This window comes from Gopherus flavomarginatus, chromosome 3 (assembly GCF_025201925.1).
Source record: "Gopherus flavomarginatus isolate rGopFla2 chromosome 3, rGopFla2.mat.asm, whole genome shotgun sequence".
In the NCBI taxonomy this organism is placed as follows: Eukaryota; Metazoa; Chordata; order Testudines; family Testudinidae; genus Gopherus; species Gopherus flavomarginatus.
The window spans coordinates 167,810,086-167,826,665 of NC_066619.1; positions in this window are offsets into that span (position 1 = coordinate 167,810,086).

Here is a 16,580-nt window from a genome sequence, read left to right on the forward strand (position 1 = left end):
GGCAGGTCCAGGCAGCTACACTCTGAGCCTGTGTTACTGCCTTGCCAATCACTTCCAACCTGACCTGGAGAAGGAATAGATTTCTGTCTCCCTTGACTCTGTCTCTAGCATTATTGATACATTGAAAATGATGTCTTCATGTGACCTTGAGAAAAGTCCTCATGGACTAACAGATGGTTAGACATAACTTTTACTGTTTGATTAGTTTTGGTGTAACAACAGAAGATCTGAAACTCACATAAATATAGCAGAGACTAAGCAAGAAAGTAAGTGCCTACTCTGAACTAGACATGGAGGAGGGGAAGGAAGGGAAAGAACAAAATGAATGAGCAGAGCCTTAGGAGAACATTCACTGAAGAAAACATTGAAATGAGTTCATTTTCCTGAACCTTAAGGCTTCTTCACAAAGACTTTGGGTCCTAGCTGGAGAATGAAAACAAATGTTATATGAAACTCAGTTCTATAGTAAAGTACCATCACCTATCATTTTTTATAGAAGAGTTAACAGATCTTTGTTTTCTTCCCTCTGATAATTGCTTTGCTTGGACTCTGAAGCTCATTTATAGCATCATTTCCCCCCCACCTCACCCACACACACAAGAATGATTCATTTTCATGAATAGTCCTCTACAGACCAAGTAATATACTGTTAGCTGAAGGTGCATTTTTGAGACTATATGAATATGCCACGATAATATTCAGTCAAGCACAAAGATTGGACTCTGTATATGAATAAGCAAATTGATATGTCTGCCTTCTTTGTATAATTGAAAAGGTTCAGGTTGTCATTACTTCCATTATCTCCCAGCTTACAAGTGGGCGTAAGCCTCATTATTTTGCATTTGGCATGTGATTATAGAACTCCTGACTTTCACAACAGAATAAAAGCAAGTGATACCTGTTCCTTTTGTTTTTATTGCTTTGTCACCTTGAATTGTTTTAGAGCCATTAGGCCGTTAAGAAACATAATATTAGATCAAACGGAATGGGAGTGGACTGTGCATGAAACAATGTGTCACAATTTTTATTTTTATTTGATTTCCTTACATATAGGCTTTTCTATTGATTTAGTTATTTTTAAGCATATTGCTCATCAGGGAATTGGATGGCTTGTGGGAGATTTTTAATAGCATATGAAACCTTTCATATGTAGGTCACCAGTTTGAATCTGGTCTAGTGTGACAGTGATTGAAAATTTCTTTGGCGAATGTTCTGTAAGAAATAATGTAGTGTTCTCAGTTCATTTCCTATTGTTGAGTTACCAGTTAAGCAAAAGCCACCATCACAACAAGTACCATTCTTGTCTGGAAACTTCTAGAGGGCCAGGATAAAATGAGCAGGGAGAATGGAGACTATCTTCTTACCCCTAGATGTAGTCCCTCAGGGCCAAAGTTGAGGCATGTTCCTGGGTCAGTGTGAGGGAACTTGCACCGCTGCTGTCCAAGTTCTATCTGTTCTGTGGATAAACAGAGGACATATCTCCAGGGCCCTCAAACTGGTCTCTCTCAACTTCTCAAGCCACTTAAATTAAGAAGACAAAAACAAAATTCTCACCCAGGTTGCTTCTTGAGAGTGAACATGTTATCTTTATTAAGGTCACGTTTCCTAAGTGATAACATCTTAACCTTCCTATATTATTCAGTGGCTTATTCCCCAAGCCTGAGAAGTGAAATGAGAACCCATTGTCTCAATAACGAAAGCCACAGAAGGGATCTGAAAATCTTGTCTAATTCTATCCCCAAAAAATCATTAACTACCTGCACTCAAATTGCAGGCAATTTCTCTGGGATGAGATTGCACCTTGGGGAAGTACACTTCTCCTGCTGTGGGAGTGCCCCTCCTTTACCGGCTGGTGCAGAATGAGGGTAGTCCCATGGCCTCACATCCTTCAAGTCCCCTTTGGGGCGTATAGTGCACTCAGAGGGAGGAGTTTGATTGAGCCTGCCGGCTGCACAGGAAGTATAGTGGGGTGACTCCTTGCCCGGTACCCACCTTGCATGTTTATGCAGTACCTGAACACAATATGGCCCTTAATGTGTGATTTATAGCCTCTTAACTGTTAATGTATAACTGCCAATTCCTTGCATATTCCCTCTGAATGTGGCCAGATACTTCATCTAATGGACTGTAAATTGGTTTCCTGGAATTCATATGCTGAGGGACTAGAAGAGATGAGTGTCGTAAATTAAAGTAGGCTAGCCCGTGCCGCTGTTCCTTCCACACTGCAGGGAGTGGCCCCCATTGCCAGGTGACTTGTGAAGTAGTGTATGTTACACACCTGAGAAATGAATGAGTCCGAGAGTGTAACTGAGACTAAATTGGTGTGACTTACACCTTCTTCTAGCCCTCCTAGTGGGTAAGTTACACCTCTTCTGACTCATTAACTCGCCTCTGATTTTCCCTGTTGCCTTGGATGACTGAATTAAAGAATTAGTGCCTGAATTCCAGTGGTGGCATGCACCCCCTATGACTCCAGCTTTAGTCAGTGAGAACTCAGGTGCTCTGCACATCAGAAAATCAAGCCTTTATTCTAGAATTATAACACATAACTCTACAATGTGCTTCCATGAGTAGAAAAAAATTCTATCTGAAAATCTTTCAATGCGATTTTTACTTGATCCCACTGGATATTTGGAAACTAATTCTGGATTCATGCTCTACTTTATCAATAAAGTGAAATACATTAACATCTGGTAACATGGTAGACATCATAGTCTGCACCAGATAATACAAAGCCCCAGAGTTGAAACCCCTTAGTCAGTGTTTTGCCTAACAGCTTGCATTTCTTATTTGCTGTGAACAGGAGTGTGTACTCTGTGTGAGAAACTGAGAACTTGTGTGCATCAGTATTATACATTAAAGCCTTGAGGTTGAACTCTGAAGTCCCCATTATCAGTGACTTCAGTGGGGCCAGGATTTCACTCCTGATCTTGGTAGTTCTTGTTGAAGTTGTAAGGTGGATATGCTCCAGTGCAAATGCAAGGGGAGGCAATGATCATGCGCCAGATAAATTAAATAGGATGAGTCTGATTGTACTACCCTTTACTCATCTTGGCGAGCACTTATCTAAGTACAGTATTTCTGCTGAAGTCAGTGGTACTGTGCACATAACTAAATGTTCACCCAGTTGATGAAGGGTTTGCAAAATTCAGGCATAGGGGTAGTCCCACACATTGAGCAAGTGTCCACTCTCCAGCATGACTGTGCTCTGTTACATGCAAGGGCAATGCATGGGCAGAGAAATACATATATGAAGAGACATAGGCTTAACAACAATCCTCAGCATTCGAATGAAAGATTTGCCTTACTCCTCCTATGTCATTTTTCCTGCTGCTCAACTCCACACCTTTTATTTTTGCCTTGTGCTTCTGTGCACAACACTGAACCCGCACTGTGTAGTACTGAATTCTAAATGCTTAGGGTGAGATTCTCGCATCCTTACTTGAGAAACAGTTCCACTGATTTTGATTTCAGTGTGATTATTCACTGAGTAAAGTGCTCCCCGGTGTGAGTAAATTGTCAGGATTTGGCCCCTAGTGACATCTTATCCTTGACATTGACCTCACTTCTCTTTTCAATTTTCATTCATAAAAACACAGCAGACAATGCTGTGTGGAACAACCCTGAAAGAAAGGAGGAAAAACTCTTCTCATGTGTAACCGAGAAAACACACATCCAGTTTTTTAAAAGCATTTAGCATCGGGGTTTGGAAAACAACCTAACTTATTTTTCATATTGTTCATGAGCATTAGGGATACCTCCTAGACTGATTGTTTAGCATTGGTGTAAGTAGCTGGCATTAAATTGAATAGTCTTTGTCATATGTACCAAATCCTTTGGGTTTTATCATTCTATATACAGTGATATCTCTTTAGTTTACATATCATGTTCAGTTTATTGGTATGGTGAAGGGCTAAAGTTACAGGAAGCAAAGGGCATAATGTTGCCTAACCTCAGTGATTCATACTGCTTTCAGGGTTGTTGTTTCTTGGATGTTGTGGTATTTATTTCATGGATCAGCTCACCTCAAAGAAACGATTTAAATTTGATTAACTAAAGTCATAATTCTATAATCTCCTGATATCCAATTTAAGATAACATTCAGCAGTAGTTGAAGAATGGGTTCCAGGGGTCAGATGTGGTAGTGGCTACAATTGAAACCAATAAAAAGAGGATGAAAGATTTATTCACAGATAAGTTCCTTGCCTTCAAAATAAAATTATCCAAACCCTTTTATCTGTTGAACAAGGAATGGATTTCACAGATGAGAGATTAAGAAGTGATTTATCATACCGTAAACAGTTTTGTGTCTCAGTAGTTTCACTGTTAGCTTGTTCAGATCTGTTTGCGGAAGATCACTGCTCAAAATTAAGTATTGGGAAGAAATTACTATTGTGTATTATATAGCAGGATGTAAAATTAAAGAGGCAAGTGACATAATTTACCAACTTTTCTCTTTATTTTTAACCCTTTTTTGACTGTTCATCCTGCCCCTCTCATGTAGGCCACTTAACTGATGCCCCAAATTATACACACCAGGAGTATTGCAACAGTGAGAGAAGAAATCACAATGGTGGTGGAAAGAGGGTGTGCTGCTTCCATCATTGCTAAACACTAAATGAAAAGAACTGGCTTATAGCAGACTGTCACTTCTTTATCCTTTGTCCAGAATTTCCCCAAAACTAATGGGAAACAGATCAATGGTACTAAATTACTCAGTCTTGCTTGAAAGTTGTAGCTAAGTTTGGGGGCTGGATTTCACTATCCTGCACCTTGTGTAGTTATTTACGCCAGTGTTAATTAGATTGGTAGCAGTTTACGCACGCACTGCTCTCTTTTGCAATAGCTACTGAAGGTGCAGGTATCAGTGAACTGTGCTATAGGAGTGCAGTATCAATATCTCTCTAATGAAAACACGCATTTTTTTCCCTTGTGACTCACTGAACAGTTTCTCTTACAAAACACAGTTTTGATCACTCTTTTAAAAGGAACTTTGCTTCAATTAAAGGTTAGCGATTTTCCCAGAGTTGCAATCCCCCGTGAAAAACATTTATTCTGGTGTGTTGACCTCATATGACTTTCATTTTATGTGACTAGATTTTATGTTGTACAGAAGTATATGCTGTAATGACACACTTTGCTTCCTCACCCACCGACAGAGTGAAACATCTCAATGTACAGTATTTTGCTATTTACGTTTATGCAGGGCCTGATTCAAAGCCCAGTGAAATCAGTGGGGAAAATCCCATAGATTTCAGTGGGTCTTGGATCAGACCCATAGAGGAGGAATAGTACAGACCTAAAATGCCCATCTTGTCCAGTTACTATGCATATTAGCTAGTGCTGTATGCACTGAGTTTGTGTGTATTGGAGAGTAAAAGAATGATGTCAGCCTCTAGTGGCTGGCCTATAGGGTAAAATTAATCCCTGTGCACAGAGCCTGGATGAGGCCTATCCGCCACTTAAGTTCCCAGTTATGCCTGGGGGACATATTTTAAGAAGAGCTCTGCTCCCACTGAGGCACCAAAATAAGTGTCTAGATTATCTACTGCATTAATTAAGATACTTGGAAGCAGTTTAGAAAGTGTTTGTTCCCTGAAGAAGCGCCCTCCCACTCCTCCATATAATGAATGACTGAAACCAGGAGCCATCACACATACCAGGGAAAGAAGAGATCAAAAAGAGCAGTAAGAGGGAAAACATATCCTTGCTTTTCTGAGCAGTGGTAAAATAGGGCAATGACAAAGACATGACCTACAGGTCTTCAGTAATGAGAGCATCCTTCATGTGTTGTGTGTCTCTCTGTACCATACTGGTCTGAAGTACAACATTGCCCCTGTTGTGTGTTTTCACATCCTGGATTTCATGTAGACTGGAGAGCTTAGGTAGTGTACAAAGCAGGATGGTTTTTGAAACAACTGTGCTTAGTTGTTGTTGCCACCATACTTTACCACACATACTATATAGACACCATGGAATCATAAAATACACAATTACCTAATGGCGCTATTGATTTTATTCTGTGTAATGGGCTCTCCCTCCCAATCCCACTTGGCCTAAAGTTCAATCTATAAGAAACGTTTTCACTGCAATGTGCCATTGTTTATTTTGGAATTTGATAGTTAAATCACAAGCCTGTCTCAGAGCTACATCAGGAGCAGTATCACAGCAGCACCAGAGCTTCTAGGAGCTCTTTGCTGTGCCAGGGGCACAGACCTAGGGCTCTACCACTTTGAGGTGCAGTGAGAAGGGAAAGAAGCCAGAGTCCTGACCCTCTCTGTCACCTCTGGGGTGCTGGGCTCCTTTGGTGGAGTTAGGATGGACAAATCCCTCCACTTCTACTTGGCCCTTAAATGGGTCATTAAAAACAGGAAGGTTCCTTGTCCCCTCCCACTAGACTGGGCACTACATAAGGGATCATGGTGACTAGGTTTTAGGAGAGGAGTGAAAGCCTGACTCCAGCATTGAGCTATATTTTGAGAGATTGTTGTTACTACTAGAGTATCAACAACCAGGAGTGTCTCTGGCTATCTTCCAACTTCTCCGCAAAACAGAGTATTGTTGGCTAGTACTGGTACTACATACCATATTCACTGTTTAGGAAGCTCACTAAGACTTGTGAATAACTAAGTATGTATGGGCAAAATATGGGCCAAAGTTAAGAAATAAGCATGTAGCACTTAATGCAAGTCATCCCAGATGATCCCATATGCTTCCAGGTATGTTATCAGATGGTTGGTGGTATACACGAGAAATCTGATTCCTCAGCTGAAATATATCACCACCTGTTTCATTTGCAAGAAGAGAAGCTGAGTTCAGGTTAAGCTGAACATGCAGAACTTTATGAAATCTGTGACCAGTTTTGTCCATGTGGCTGAGTTACTTCCAGACCAACATCCTGCTTCTCTGTTCCACTGGTGACCTGTCAACAAAAGTCCCACCAGGCAACATGGGCCCTCTGACTCAAGTTCCACTGATAATGATACATGTTCCCTATTTTAGAAACATTTTAATATAAACATTAAAAACAAATAATTGACTCCCAGACCCTCACCGTATCCCCTCACCGAGGTTGCTATCACATAGCCAAGTCAGAGCCTTGTCTTTATCACAGACTCAGCTGGTTATACGTTCTGTGACGTAGTTTGGTCTCCTCAACAGGCATCACAACAGAAGTCACCTATCTCCGTCTCCCTGTCACCCCTCTCCGAAACTAGCAAACTACCTCTCTGTGGAGTCTCCTCCTTTCCTGCAGGGTTGGCCTCCATGTGGTTCTCCATTCTGCAATGTTCTCTGTAGACTCTCACCGGGTGTTGTCTGTTGTTCATTAGTACATCTTGTTCCTTTAGGTCACATGTCCTTCTCGCATACTCACCTCATATGACCTGGTTGCCACTGCACCCCTCACAGTTCCTTTAGGGCACTCCTTCTGCTGGCTCTTTAATAGCTGGATCCTAGGTCCTTGACTGATTTGTCAAACTCTAGGGCCTGCTTTCTCTGATTGTTGGCCATCTCCTCTAGATGATATCTCTATATTTCTGGCTGCAACAGATCTCTCTCACTGATGGCAGGGTTTTGGTTTTTTGTCCCCTCAGTGCCTATGCTGGACTGTTCTGGCACCCCTGTGACAGGGTCTTCTTGTTTGCCAAAAATTCTAATAAAGGGTCTGAAACAGAAGAAACAGCCTTATGTAACAGTCTCTTAGCTTTTTTCACCAGGGTCCCATTTAAGATGGGGATGATGATGATGATAGATTTGCCCTCCATACCTCACTGATCCTTCTCTTGCCCTCTCAGGCACTACCCCCAACAGCTGCTCCCTCCCCCACCAGCCCATGGGCCCCTCTACCCAATGCCTCCAGATCCGAGTGAGTGGCACTGAGACATGGTGCACAGGGTCACAGCGCCTCTCAGGTTTGGCTTGGCCAAAAAGCAGTTGAGCCATGGCCCAGGTAACCCCCCACACACAGCATCCCTGGCTCTGCAGCCTGTGCTTTTCACAGCTGATATCACCTTACCATTACTTTGTGAGTATGCTGGGGAGATGTGTCAGTCAATCTTCCATTTGTGTGCAAATTCCTTTAATTCTTCTGAGGCAAATTTGATCTGTTATCAGTGAATGTAGTGCCTGAAGACCATATCTCACAAAGTGGGCTTTCAATTTTCCAGTCACCAACTTGCTTCTTGTATAACTCAGGGCACCGACCAACCTCCCAAAAAATTGAGTTGTAGTTCACTGTAATCAAGTACTGCTCTTCGTTTAAGGGAAGTAAGTCCATTCACTCCTTTTCTCACGGTCAAGTGGGTAGTCCCTGCAGTTAAAAAAAGACCTACAGCAGCAAGTCTTAGAGCTCAGGTCAGCTGACTCGGTCTTGGACGCACACTACAGTGCTGAAAATAGCAGTGTAGGTGTTCAGTGCTGAAAATAGCAGTGTAGGTGTTCAGCCTTGGCCTGGAGCCCAGGTTCTGAGAACCCACCCCGTTTGCTGGATTTCAGAGCCCGGGCTCCAGCCCAAGCCTGAACATCTACACTACTATTTTTAGCACCCTGGCATGAGCCCAGTGAGACTAATTCAGTTAACCTGGGTTCTGAGACTCATTGCTGAGGGTCTTTTTCTGCAGTGTAGACATACCCAGAGTCTCTTTCACCTGGTGGCCATTACACAAGTGACAGATGTGTCACAATTCTATCAAGGAGCAGAGGAGTTGTGTATTCATTCCCAGCTAGTAAAAACTCACTTGAGCCCCTCTCAAACAGCTATCTCTTAATGCCTAGGTGTTAGACATATATTTTTTGCATGACGTCCTTATGTAATGAGACAGAGACAACCGCTCTCTGTTCTCTAAATATGGTTCCATCCTGCACATTCAGCTTATCTTCAATTTGAAAATATGATTCTGCTCCTACTAGTACTTGGTTTTTGTATTCAGGCCATCCTGCTAGTATCACTGTCTTGACTGCCTTTAGTTGGATGTCATTTCTGTAGCCTCTTTGATTTCCAACAACTTCACTGTTGAAACTGGGACATAGTGCAGCATGTTAGTGGATTCAATATCATGATCTCCTTTTGCCAACATGCTGATTCTGGGCATGTGTGTCAGCTAACACCAATAATTGTCCTGGACAATATCTGATCTCCACCTGGTAGCACTGGAGGTGCATCAACATGTGCTGCAATATCTTTGAGGCACTGAGAACAGGCTTTGCCACAATTTGTCTGCAGGGAATTGTGTCTGATTGCACTATTCCTGGCTGGCCATATATCTTCTGATGAAATCATTCCACTCCGAATACCACAGCCAGAAGCTCTTTTTTCTATTTGGGCATACCCTTATTCTGTCTCTGACAGGGCTCTGCTGGCATAAGCAAACCGCTGCTCCTGCAAAAGAGCTACACACAGTCCTTTCTTTGACAAATCACTCTGGAGTGTCAGTGGGTCTCTTGCCTGGTAAAACTTCAGGTCGGGGCATCTGTTATCATTTGTTTCAGCATGTCAAATGGGGACCTGCTCAGTCCTACTCAACATCCTGCCTTGTCAACTGACTTATTGTCTCTGCCTGTGGAGCCCAGGTGTGGACTGAACTTGGACAGAAAATTTGTCAATGCAATGAAGTGCTGTACCCCTTTCACATTGACTGCGGCTGGCATTTCTCTGACTGGCTTGAACTTGTTGAAATCTGTTTTTAGTCTTGCTGCTGTGAGCAGATGTCCAATATATGTCACTTGTTTTTCCGGGTTGAGTTTTATGTTCTTGCCCCTACATTGCTGTAGAAAAGCTTGTCACTTTCTATCATTTTCTCATTCATCTTATCATTGCTCCCTTCAGCTACAATGAGGATATCACCTGCAATTATTTTCACCCCAGGCAGTCCTTCCAATGCTTGGGTGAGTCTCTTCTGGATCATCTCTGGTGCTGAGCTAATGCCCACGGGCACACGCAGCTATCTGTGTTGCAAAGGTTGTCAGCATATTGGACTCTTTATCCAGACTTAGGTTGCACAACCAATTCCTCACTTCACAGACCATAAAGATTCTGGCTTTGGAAAGTTCTGGCAAGACATCATTAGTTGTGGATAGTGATATCTTTTCAATGTACAGTTCAATGGCTTTGTGTCTATGCAGATATGTAATTTGCCTGATTGTCTCTTTACTACCACCATACAGCTTACACAGGCTCCACTGGCCTCTACAGGTGCTATGATACTTCTGCCCTGCAGATTTTCAAACTCCTTGTGTGTATTGGATTCCACCGTGCTATTGAAATTATCCTTTGTGGAAAGTGCACATGTTCCACCGTGGTGTCTACTTCCAGTTGCAGTTTTCTTTTGAGGTTCCCATCATCTTTTAAAACATCCTCATATGCTTTTAAAATTGTCTACATTATCCTATTGTTTCTTACACTGCAGCTATAAAATTCTGATGCTGCACCCTAATCAGATCCATGCCTGTATTCCCCAAGAGGGGTCTGTGCTGCTTACCATTCACCACCACAAACTTCTGTTGGCACCATCTGTTATTTTTCAGGTAAGTTACTGCGAGGGCACATTTTCCTGTGGGCTACATTATGCTCTCAATGTACATGAATAGATCATGCCTGTTCATTGTAATGTGTAAATTTGAGTCCAGTTAACCCTGAGGAGTTGCATTTCAGGAGGCCTTGCTATCAAGATGAAATTGCACAGGGTGTGGTTGGTATTGTTCCTGGTTGCTTTCCTGTCCCACCAGCCTGAATCGGCTATGCTCTCAAACTCATGGAGAGAGGTATGTCATCATCTCTGTCTGATGTGCCATCCCCCTCTTGTATGAGTCTGATTGAATCTTTCTGAGATCTTCCTCTGCTCTTACACACACTGCTAAAATGGTTCAACTTGCCACATTCTGTGCAGTGCTGCCCTCGTATGGAACACTTCTCCTTTACTTGCTGAAGGTGTTTCCCACAGTAAATGCAACTCACTATGGGTGTGAAACTCTTTGTTCCTGCTCTTCTTTGCTGTTGTCTCACTACATGTACTTCTTGGAGGTGTTTGCACCTCCTAGGGCTTTCATCCTTTCTCCTGTCCAAGTATCTGTCTAATGTTCAATCACCTATCCAGAGCAGTTGCTTCCTCAGGTGGTCATCCCAAGTGACACAGACTATCCTGGTCCAAACTAGGAAATATGTGAAATCAGGGCTTTGGAGCTGTGCTCTGGCTCAAGGCAAAAACCTGCAGCTCCACTGCTCCGGAGGTGCTCCGTGCTCCAACTCTGGGCTCCACTCCAAAGCCCTGTGTGAAATCCCCAAAATTGCAAGTAACAGCCAGTGTGCTGTAAGGCTGTAATACAGGGATCTATCCCCTCCCTTTGGGATTGGTCCCTAGGGAAAACCTGCCTCCACCCCAAAGTTTTGGGAAGCAGTGGTTCCCAGGGCTCCTAGGACTGCTGTGAAGCTTTAGGATGTGGTGAGCTTCAAAGTGGTGCAGATCTCGCTACCTTATTGCCCAGTAAGGCAAAGTGCCAGTTTTACTTTCCTGCTGTTGTCATCCTGCATAGCCAGGTCCGTGTAAAGCTAAATTTTCTCCTGCCATCAGGACCACCCCTGGGCTAGGGTTTTATCTGCAAAATCCAGGGCTCTGTGGGGCTTCAGAGGGAATTCCATGGTTCGTGATGCCAGCTGCTGCTTTTAAGAGAACTCTCAGCTCAGCTACTGCCACCATGGTTCATTTGCCAACAGTGAAGCTGAATGCTGGTTAAGCTGAACAAGTACAACTTTGTTTACTCTGTGGACTGCTCTGTCTGTGGGACTACATTGGTTCTAGCCTAAATCCCCACATTACCTGTTCTGGTGATATCTTGTCTATAATAGTCCCTTCAGGGAAATTAGGTCCTCCGATTCCACTCCACTTATAATGATGCACCGCTTCCCCATATTTTCACTGGGTTTTGATCCCCTGGCCCTGTGTCTGATTGAGTTTTTCAGAAGAACCAAACTTACTTGCACAGTTGGACAGCCAGTGGTGTGGCACTTACAGGAGCTCTGGGCCTGCAAATTCAGTGCTTGGGCTTGGTACATAGGAATCAGAGCATTGAGAATCTATCAGTCCCAACAGTGGGGGAGTTTCAGGACATCCTGCTGGGAAAAGGGAGAAGAGACACAAACAAAAAGAGAGGCATTCAAGAAAATTACTTAGAGGGGAAATATCTGGCTTTCTTTGAATAGGTAGCAGGAAGTAAGAAAAGAGAAACTGATGTATCAGGAGGTTTTTAGGCAGAAATTATACAGTGAAGTTGAGAGGGAGAGAGCTGTTTTAGGGAGTATACTTTTTCCTTATTCTAATCAAGTTTCTTCTTCAGTGTTAGAAGAAAGCAACACTTCCTTTGAATCTCTGTGGCAGTTATATGATCGAGGTAAAAAGAGAGAAGGCGCTGAGACTTTCCCTCCTAATAGCTAAGAGATGAAGGGTCCCCCTTAAGCTCCTTCCTTAAGCTTTTGTCCAGAATGATCCTGACTTGACATAACTAGTATGCTTAAGTGGGAGGGACTAGTGCATTGGCTTTGTTCAATCGTTATCCTTTTGATGGTGGCAGCTTTTGTCTAATTTCCCTAAACTGAAATAAAGCAATAATAATTTGTAGTAATAAGATTATATGGCTTTACATCCACTAATACTGTGATTTTTTTTTTAATTTGAATTTCCTATGACGAGTCTTAACTTTGAGAAAACAATGGGTTCAGTTCTTCTTTTTTTGGGATAGGCTCACCTGCACCATTAGAGTACACATAGATCTCTCTTGCCAGTTTTAATGGATATTAGACTTGCATATCAGGGAAGAATAGACTCTTTAGTGTCTAGGACATATGCTGGCTCTGTGAATTCACTGCAGCAAGTTTGAGATTAATGTCTGAAATAAGAAATCCCTCTATGGTGCATATAGAATAGAGTCATTCTTTATAGTGCTGCAACATTGCAACACATCCTTTGCAGTTCAGTCAGATATAACTAGAAAAAGTGCAAAAGATTAGAACAGAGATCCACTCTTCTGCAATAGTTGTTACAGCTTTTGATTTTCCCTTCACCAACTCATAGAAGCTGGTCATGACCTTTATCTGAAATATTTTATAACATCCACAATTTTAAAAAATGAATAATAAAAAATATTTAATTTAGTGCTGGAAAAAGGCGACATTCCTGATAGATCAGACCTCTGTATCTGTAAAGACGTGTAGGAAAATCCCTGAGATAAATAGAACAGGTACAGAAGAGACCAGAGCTGTGCATCTGGAGAGGAGAGTCTTTGGCTTGTCTGCTGAGTCTGCCAGTATATGCTCTTCTTAGTGCCAATCGCAGTGCGGCTTTGTTGACTTTTTCTCATATGAACCAGGGGCTGCTCCAGACCCCAGCACACCGAGTGTGTGCTTGGTGCAGCAAGCCATGGGGGGCGCTCTGCTGGCACCGCGAAGGTGGCAGGCAGGCTGCCTCCGGCGGCTTGTCTGCGGAGGGTCCGCTGGTCCCGCGGCTTTGGTGGACCTCCCGCAGGTCCGCTGAAGCCGCAGGACCAGTGGACGGTCTGCAGGCAAACCGCCGGAGGCAGCCTGCCTGCTGTGCTTGGGGCGGCAACATCCCTAGAGCCGCCCCTGATATGAACATACAGAATTTTGAGGTTGTTCATGTTGTTCTCCTGAGATGACGGAAGTGTTGTCTGTCTCAAACTCAGAGACACAAATTAAACTGCCGGTTGCCAGAGTGCAATGAAGTCATAAGGAGTCTACAAAAATAAATGCAAAGGGGAGGCTTTACTTTAACTAAACTCCTCCAGGGCCAGTTGGAGTAAATAGTCCAGCTACTGCTTGATCCATACCACACATGATATTCAGGTGTTAAAATAAATATTTTCCTTGTCCTTGGAATATTCTGCTGAGCACAGCACAGTATTGAGGCTTCTAGTTTCTCATTTCCTTAATTATATTATTTATCTTACGGCTTTCATGGATCGTTATGATTTTCACCATTTACGCAGTTAATGTCAGATATGTCCTATAAGTACATGAAACATTAATTGTCTTTTAAATTCATTTTGGCAACACTACTTATTTTTGCAAGTTCTTATGCAGATAAGATGCAACACACTGGCTTTTCTCTGAGCAATGGGCCTATTTGTTGTTTGCTGGCATTATGTGTAAGTATATAACACAGTGCACGACAGTTTTAGACATTAATGGTCAGAGGTGACTATAAATAAAAAGCCCTTGTAAGTGATGTTGAAGATCATTGCTTATCCTGACAAATAAAAGGCCACATAGTGATGAGCACTGTTTGCTGGGCTATAAGATCTGGAGGGAGGTCTTTATTAAACTCTCAGTGAAAAGCTTTCCAGGCTTTTATCAAGCCTTTTGATCTTTCTGCTAAACTTTAATGGAAGCTGCAATAGACTTAATATGAAGGAGATTGTTGACCTTTTCAAGCATTAAACAGTAACCACTAAATGCTTTATCATTGTTAACTTGGGATATTAATGCGTCTTTTTTTTTTTCAAACACTGGAGCTACATGTTAACACTTTTACAGATAGTGTCTTCCCCTGTGACTCAATTATATTAAAAAATACATTTTTTTTCTTCAAAAACAAAATTCTCAGTTTCCTGAGATCCTTTAAGACAAACACAAGTGAGGCAGGTTTTGAGAGATACTGGTTTAAGGGTAATATTTGTTAGGTAATTAAGTGAGATTCTGTGTTATGTGGGGGTCTAACACATCTCTGAACATTGGTGCAAAGTGTTCCCCTGTGTATTCTTCACTAAATGAGAATAAAAAGTCTAGAGTCATGTGTCATGGGGTCATGGTGAATTTACACCACGGATCCCCGAATATCTAAGTAAGTAAGAGAAGTAAAAGTAAGCATCAGTCTCACTTCTATTGCTTGTAGTCAATAAGTATGCGTCTTAAGACCAAGTAAAAATCCATTAATTTACTCATTTTATGAGTCCATCTGGACAACAGCCCCGATTTAACTACCTGTCTAACCACTTACATGTTACTGTTTAACATAGCTCCAGAAAGTATTCCTTCTAACAAGCATCAGTGGAAGGATTTTACTGCACTAATGCATCAGTGTGCCAGATAGATGAATATATTTCATACATAAGCCATTTTCTTAAGCTATTATTCTCGGAATGAGAGCTGGAACATGGTGCCACCCCAGAAAGTAGATGCTAATACAAATATTAAAATACCAAGTCTGGAAATCATGAGTACAAGTAGAGAGAAAAAATTAGCACAGCTTGCAAACTGGTTTTTTTAATCACCTTTTTATATTTCTTGTAAAAAATATATCACTTCACAATTTCTTCATGAATGTTTGTTTAACATTCAAATGGAGTTATAACAGGCAAAAAAGTGCTTATTTTTTATGAAAACTACTACCAGGTTTGATATGGTCCCCTACACTCTGCCTCATCCTTTTGAAGATCCCCAGTTGTCTCTGGTGGGCAAAGAGGAGTGTACTAAGTTGTCCTTCAGACCAGATACTTGCCCAGCACAGAACTATATTTCTGCAGATGTTATAAATACTATTTAAACCATATGGAAGACTATTAAGCTCAAATTAGATTAACATAGGTCTTGTAATAGGAGGCATTTCATTGTAAATTCTGATTACTTTCATGTATTGTACTTCTGCAGTATGACTTACTACCTAGTGGAGAAGGAAACGGAGTAGGTGGACTTCAGGTTGGTGAGCCGCCCTTAAAACCAGCTGCTCTTCAGGAGGTCTTGTGCTGGACAGCAGCAGCAGAGGCAGATGGAACAATAACTTACCCAAGTTAGTTTTGATGCTTGCCACAGAAAATATGGATCATATCATAGTAGGGATATTATTAACAGCTCTAGATGATAACTTTTTTCTTAGCAGTGTTATAGTTTGTATTGTTTACAAAAATTTGCTTCCAGATTAGTCTAAACACCTAATAATAATAATAATAATAATAATATTAAACATTAATGTGAACAATGAATAAGAATACATAGCTCAAACTGCTATTCCCACATCACATGTATATAATTATTCACCTGAAAAATCCCTATCATGGGAATACAATCAATACTATATAGCAAGGTCTCATCCTGTTGTCCTGAGGCAAGCAAAACTGTCATTAATGACCGATAGAGACTAAAAGCTGAAGAGTTTTAATGAGCGTGAACCTAAAATAGAGCTTTAGATAATCAGTCAAAATTCTGGACACTTCTCCAAAATATCAGGGATGCATCTACCTTCCAGATGCAAAGGTGCAGAAAGCAGAAAAGTATGCAAGAAATTGTATGGGGAGATACAGGTTTTTTAATATTCCCCTTAATGGGGAGGAGTCATTGAAATGGCAATGACCGAAGACCCCCCATAGAGCCCTAAGCTCAACAGCATAAACCAGATTACATCTGCATGGATCCCTGGGCAGTTGTAAGTACTGTACAAGCCAGCATGCTATTGAGGTACTCTTGCCTCACTTTTTGAATGAGTTTTCCCTGCCACACTGTGCTCCTTTCCTTCCCTCTGTGGTATAGAAGGAACAGGATGATATGGTTTGTTCTGAAAATTCTTGAGTCTGTAATG